Here is a 6561-nt window from a genome sequence, read left to right as displayed (position 1 = left end):
GGTAGTAAAAGTTATTGTAAATATTGTATTGACTACAATATCAATAATTCAAATTAATGAATACTGTATATTTTTATACCAGATTAATATGCTGTGTCTTTTACTGGAAATCAAAGTACATTGAACAAAAGCAACACTCCAAAACAAAAGTTTTACTATTTTTCTTTTCTTTTTTTTTTTTTTTTTTGCAGACTGCCTTTTCAGCTCATTTGTTTTTGTTGATAAAGTGTTAACATATTGCACAACAGAACCAGGAAAGAGGTCCCAGCCTGGGAGACACTGCATCATGTACCCCTCTCTCAATCAAGGTTCCCGTGATGGGCACAGTGGGCATACAGCCCACTCCACTGCCCTGTCCACAGGTCCCTGGGCCGTGGTGGGGTCAGAGTGACCATCACTGTGAGGGCAACACGAAGAACTGGCAGCGTGTTCGTGGAGACGTTCACGGGCAGCGGCTTTGGAGCAAAGTCAGGCAGCTGGTGGCGTGAGGGGCCTGGGAAGGAACCTGGGGGGAGAAGGCAGGGGGCTGGGAACTACCCAGAACTGCCCTCCTCTTTGCCCACCCTGAGCCGCTACACTGTAGTAAAGAGAGCACTTGTCCATGTGAGCCACTTCATTTGGCTGAGCACTGGATCTGGGTTCAGGCACCACGATGCTGTCCCGGGGACCCTCCCTGCTGCACACCAATGGCAGGTGTGGCACAGACACCAGTTTCTGAGGGCAGGGCAGCTAGGCACACCTGGCATTTAGGTTGTTTTCTCCCTCCTGTCCTCCCTCAGTTCCTTCTTCAGGCTCTCGGCCACAAGCTTCATTTACTGCTGCTTGAGTGCCTCCAAAGACTCAAAATCCAATCTGGCCAGTTTCATCTGAATATGCCGTGGCTTATCAGGTATGGCAAATGCAAGTATAAACTTTAAAGCCAGGAGTGCATGCTCCATTGCTACTACAATCAAAATGAGATCCGTTTTTGATTCTGGGAAGACTGCATTCACTTGTGGTGACATTCCAATCAGAGCACAGTTAGTAACCACAGATATAACACTCATTGTTTCAAAAGCCAACTGCCATACACCAATATTGGTTGAAGGTTCTGAGAAGGGACGTTTGAAGACTCTGCACATTTTTAAGGCATCTGAATTGACTTCAGTGAAGTTATTTAACACTGCAAAGGCAGCTGCTAAAGGGTAAACACAGGAGAAAAGGCTCGCATAACCAAACTGCAGGAATAACTCCAAGTAATCATTGAAGGTACCCAAATAAGTTCCCATTTTTTTTTCCAGGGTGACTTGTTCATATAATGTAGCATCGATGTCTGCCTTTATGGCCTGCATCTTCCTCTTCACCTGCACACCATGCTTTCTTTGGAGCCAATAAAGAAGAAGAGATTCCACAACCTGGTTAAGGATCTGGGAGGTAATCAGAAGTGTGGCCAGGCTCTGGCGCAAAAGCTTCATATCCTTCAGGACAAAGGCAAAGCAATAGAAGAGTGAGGCAAAGCAATTGAGAAAGTTAAAACACTAAAACTTTCAGAATTAGATGATTCTGATAGGCAGATTCCAATCTGTGATTCTCCCATGAAGTTAAAAACTCGGCAGCATATCGATAGAGGCGGTTCATAATCTCAATCACAATGGCATAGATGATGCTGGGCACATACAACAGGATATTGGTCCACTCAGATCCGCTGTTCTCATGTAGACCTAAGGCCCAGGCCTCCATGTCGAAGTAAATCATCATGACATACAGAGAGAAATAGAGACAGAGGCACACAAATGGCAGGGAGACCAGGTAAATTCGCAACTGCCTCTTGTAGCTGGGGTAGAGAGGCTCCTCCCTGCCGGTGACAGAATTGATACCCAGGACACCATGAAATCCAGGCCGGGGTTCCTCAAACTGTCTCTTCATGAGCAGCATCCCCCACCTGTAGGTCATGTTGGCACAGCCACACTTCCACACTTCCAGGATCACCATAGACCAGATCAGGTTGAATGAGGCAAAGATCACATACTTGTCATAGTCTTCCCACACAAACATGTAGTAAGGTAAACCGATGACAGCCATGGGGATTAAGGCAAAAGTGAAATATTCCAAAAATCCAAAGTAAAGAGCAATTGATTCTCCAAAGTAGCTACGAATACTGTCTATGGGCTGATACTTGAAAGTAAACCGAGTGTACCAGGTGTCCTCAAGCTTCTTCCGGGCTTCATTATCATGCAGTGGAAACACCTGAACCACGATGCCAGACGTGAGTAATCTTCTCAGTAACGATTTTCCTGGATACAACTTTACCTGGGGATAACCAGGGATCATTTTTTCATCTTTAGCTCTAAGATTTTCAAGTTCATGTTTGATAATGAATTGACATTCTGCCATTGTGAGGAAATTATCATTGTTATCATCAAAACCTTTGAAGTTCTGCCGGGTTCCATATGTGAAGGCTCTCATGGTATTATCATTGCACTCTTTTACCAAACCCACTGCCTCTGCTCCTAGCAACAATCTAATGTTGGAGGCACCAACAAGATATAAGTTCTGATTTTCTAGAGTCTCTTTTTCATATTTATTTAACAATGGTCTAAACAACAACGGGGCACCTCCATCTTTTTTTTTAGTGACAATTCTGTTTTTCAGCCATTCTTTGGTTTCTTCTTTGACATCCTGAGCAAGTTCTATGACCACCAAAGGTGTGAAAGAACTTTCATAAGTATCCAGAGCTGACAAGGTCACTTTCATCTTTGAGAAACCTGCTGCAGCTGCGGTGCTCCACGTCTTCCGGTGCGGGCCTAAGAGCCGGCAACACCCACTATTTTTCAATTAGTATATCAGAAGTTACCATAGGATACACAATAATCAAAGATAAAATGACTCCATGCTTGGAACTCAGAAGACTCATTAAGTTTGTTTCGATTATTTTTGAGATTTGAATATTCAAATTATGTATATGTATGTGTATATATATATATATATATATGCACATACATAATTTAAATGAATTAATTTTATTTCAGTGAAGAAGGGCATTGGGCACTAGAAGTCTACAATGTAAAACAATGTTCTCTTAACTTTCTTACCATCTACATACACATCCTCCCAGAGGCAATAATTTCAAATTATCTTGTCTACTTTTTCCCTGGATGTGCACTTTCACATTCCAAGTGTGCTTAGGCTTGTACTGCTCGATGCATCTTCCCAAGACTGTCACCTGACCACAGGCTTTTACCGATGAAAGCCTCTGCAGTCATCGCCAGTAGACCTTCACCAGATCCAAGCCCCCACTGCAGTTACTTCCCACTTGGTTGATGTGTTAGGTTGAGAATGATTTTGTCAGCTTTACTCTATCTTCTAAAATCTATCATTAGTATATAAGAATGAAATGTTATTGCCAAACCTGACAACATCTGATTGTCATTGCTTCAAAAATGGCCTCATTTTTATTTTTCACCACATTATTATTAATATTATCTTATTTTCACTTAAACTCTGATTATTTTCAGTTTATATCTGTTATTTTGAATTTTCAAAAAATGTTTTTATTAAAGCATTTTGAAGTCCCAAGAAAATACCTTTCAGAGAAGTGGTTTTTATTCCTTTAGTAAGACCCTTTAATGTCGTTTCAGTGGTGGCTAATATTGTTTTGTTCTGTGAAATACCTTCATAGCTTCATCTCCTTCGTCTTTTTTATGTATTTGGAGAAACTACCATTGCCATTGGTATTCATACATCAGTTTTCTTATTTTCTATCTTTTCTTTCTGATTGTCTCTCCTTTTTTTCCTTTTGGTTATATTTTCTATTGTTTATCTACATTTTAGTTAAGATCAATTGTACTATACTTACTGTGATATTTTCTGATAATTTTCTTTCAAATTTTTGAATGAGTCATTTACATTAACCACAATATTTTTTAATTATCAGGGGCACTTCTTACTTTTGTAGGATTATTATCTAATATGTCTCTGAATATATTATTTATCTTAAACAATTTTTTTCTGATCTTTCAGTTCTTCTTTTTTTTCCTCAGTTTGAATCTCACCCTCATGACGACTTCCTAAAAACCTAATAACCCATGACATTAGAATTGTATTTGAGTCACAGGCTGACTCACTGGTTCAAGTTTGTCCGGGACTTTTTTGTTATCAAAGATGAAAGTGCCATACTCCAGGAATCCTTTTATTTCTAGCTTACCAGGGGGGTTGAGAGCTCTTTGAATTGGCATGGAGTCAAAATTTGTCTGTTGATAGACTTTCCTTTAAAATAAAATCTCTCCCTAACACCACAGGATCAAGCATTGTCCAAACCTCTTCCCTATTAACTGAAAAACCACCCAACCATCTAAATGCTGTCATCAAAAAATGTACCAAAATCTTCCATCTGGTGTTTCTTTCCATCTAGACCTTTTATTCTCCTGTGGTACCATCTAACAACATTTTAATTTCATTACCAAGATTTCAGTGTATTTCAGAGTAAGGGTTGATGAATATTTGTGAAACTTTACCATTTTACCTTTGATTGGCACAAGCTTTAAGTATATTATTGGACAGAAAAACAAGCAGGAGGAAAAGCCTTAAAACATTTTAAAATTTTACTCTCATATTTATGGATGCCTTAGAAGAATAATGATAGCTACTGTGCACAGGCTTGTAGATTTAAAGAAAGGTCTGTCCTATATCAAAGAATAGACAATTCAGATGAAAAGTTGAAAAGAACAATAATGAAGGAATTTTAAATCAAAAGTACTAATTTATAGCTGATGACATTAGGCAATTAGCATTTGGATGTTTCTGTGTTCATGATAGTTATTGATAATTGACTTTCAGCAAGATTTAATCAGCAAAGCAGCATCAAAAGGCAAATCTAGGTTCATAATATGAGATAAAAAGTTATAGTTATTCACGTAGGTTTAAAAGATGAGCAAAATATTATAATCCTGTATAGAAAAAAAGACTCCTATTTTTCTTAAAATTTATTCATAGGATGAGTCAATCACTCACTCGTTTAATTGATATTTAATATGCCACACAAGGCAACAATAATTATGCTGATGCTAAAATGAAACATTTGATGTTCTTAAGATAGGAATTTATGAAGGCCAGGCAATTATCTATGTCTTATCCAAATGTATATGAATATTTTTCTTTTTTAAATTTTTAAATATTTTACAAAATATTTTTGGATAAAAATGCTTCCCATTTTACTTTGTGATTTTGATAATAGAATGCAATCTATTTTTCAAAATAAAAAACTTTGACAATTCACTTAAGGATATGTGTATTTCATGGTTACTCCACAGTTAGAATAAACACATAATTGAAAAATAAGTGAACATTTTGCTATTCTTTATTAATCATGCATAATTTATTTTAGGAAAGAAGAAGCTGATGGAGAATTTTAATCAATATTCTCCAACAGATTTTTACCTTATTAAAGTTGTTTATGCCATCAAGAATTGGTGGAATTAGTAACATAATCACCTCCAGTTTCTACAAGCTTGTGCGAAGAAATGAGAAGCAAGGTTGGGATCCTCTCAAGAAAGATCCATGATAGAAAATCTGAAAGTTACAAAACACTGCTCAAAGAAATCAAAGATGATGCAAACAAGTGGAAAAATATCCCATGCTCATAGATTGGAAGAATCAACATTGTGAAGATGCCCATCTTACCTAAGGAAATCTACAGATTTAATGCAATACCCATAAAATTACCAGCAACATTCTTCTCAGACCTAGAAAAAACAACACAGGAATTCATATGGAAACACAAATGACCAAGAATAGCCGGAACAATCCTCAGCAAAAAAAAAACAAAAACACAGTAGGTGGTATCACATTACCAGATTTCAAACTTTACTATAAAGCTACAATAATCAAAACAACTTGGTACTGGTACAGGAACAGGCATATAGACCAATGGAATAGAATTGAGATTCCAGAAGCAAAACCTCAATTTCTCAACCAACTCATCTTCAACAAAGACTCCACCACCTATCACTGGGGAGAGGAGAACCTATTCAGTAAATGGTGCTGGGAAAACTGGCTGACCACATGCGGAAGACTCAAACAAGACCCCTATCTATCCCAATGCACAATTAACTCTAAATGGATCAGAGACCTAAATGTAAAATCTCAAACCATAAGAACGTTAGAAAATGAAGGACATACCCTCATGGAAATTCGAACTGGCATCCAATTCCTGAACAAAACCTGAAACTCACAGGCCATTAGAGATAAAATAGACAAGTGGGACCTCATTAAACTGACAAGCTTCTGCAAAGCCAAAGAAACCATCAAGAGAGCAGGGAGACAGCCTACAGACTGGGAAAAAGTATTTGCCAACTCCAGGTCTGACAAAGGCTTAACATCTTGGATCTACAAGGAACTCAAACATGCTGGAAAAAAAAAAACCATTATAAAATGGGCAAAAGATATGAACAGACACTGCTCAAAAGAAGACATCTGAGCAGTCAACAGACACATGAAGAAATGTTCAACCTCACTAATCATCAGGGAGGTGCAAATCAAAACCACACTGAGATACCACCAAACTCCAGTCAGAATGGCCATTAT

At 38.0% G+C, this 6561-nt stretch overlaps 1 pseudogene across 1 annotated transcript; it reads right to left on the bottom strand.

The window, feature by feature from the left end:
• Positions 1–811: 811 nt before the first annotated feature.
• LOC103271830 lies at positions 812–2796 on the bottom strand (annotated as a pseudogene). The gene has a single exon (XR_002482609.1). The product of XR_002482609.1 is annotated as an anoctamin-10 pseudogene (transcript).
• Between the last annotated feature and the right edge of the window lie 3765 nt (positions 2797–6561).

The sequence above is a fragment of the Carlito syrichta genome, unplaced genomic scaffold (genome assembly GCF_000164805.1).
Source record: "Carlito syrichta isolate Samal-C Ts95f unplaced genomic scaffold, Tarsius_syrichta-2.0.1 Scaffold311916, whole genome shotgun sequence".
Taxonomy (NCBI): Eukaryota; Metazoa; Chordata; class Mammalia; order Primates; family Tarsiidae; genus Carlito; species Carlito syrichta.
This window is presented reverse-complemented; position numbering and strand designations above follow the sequence as displayed.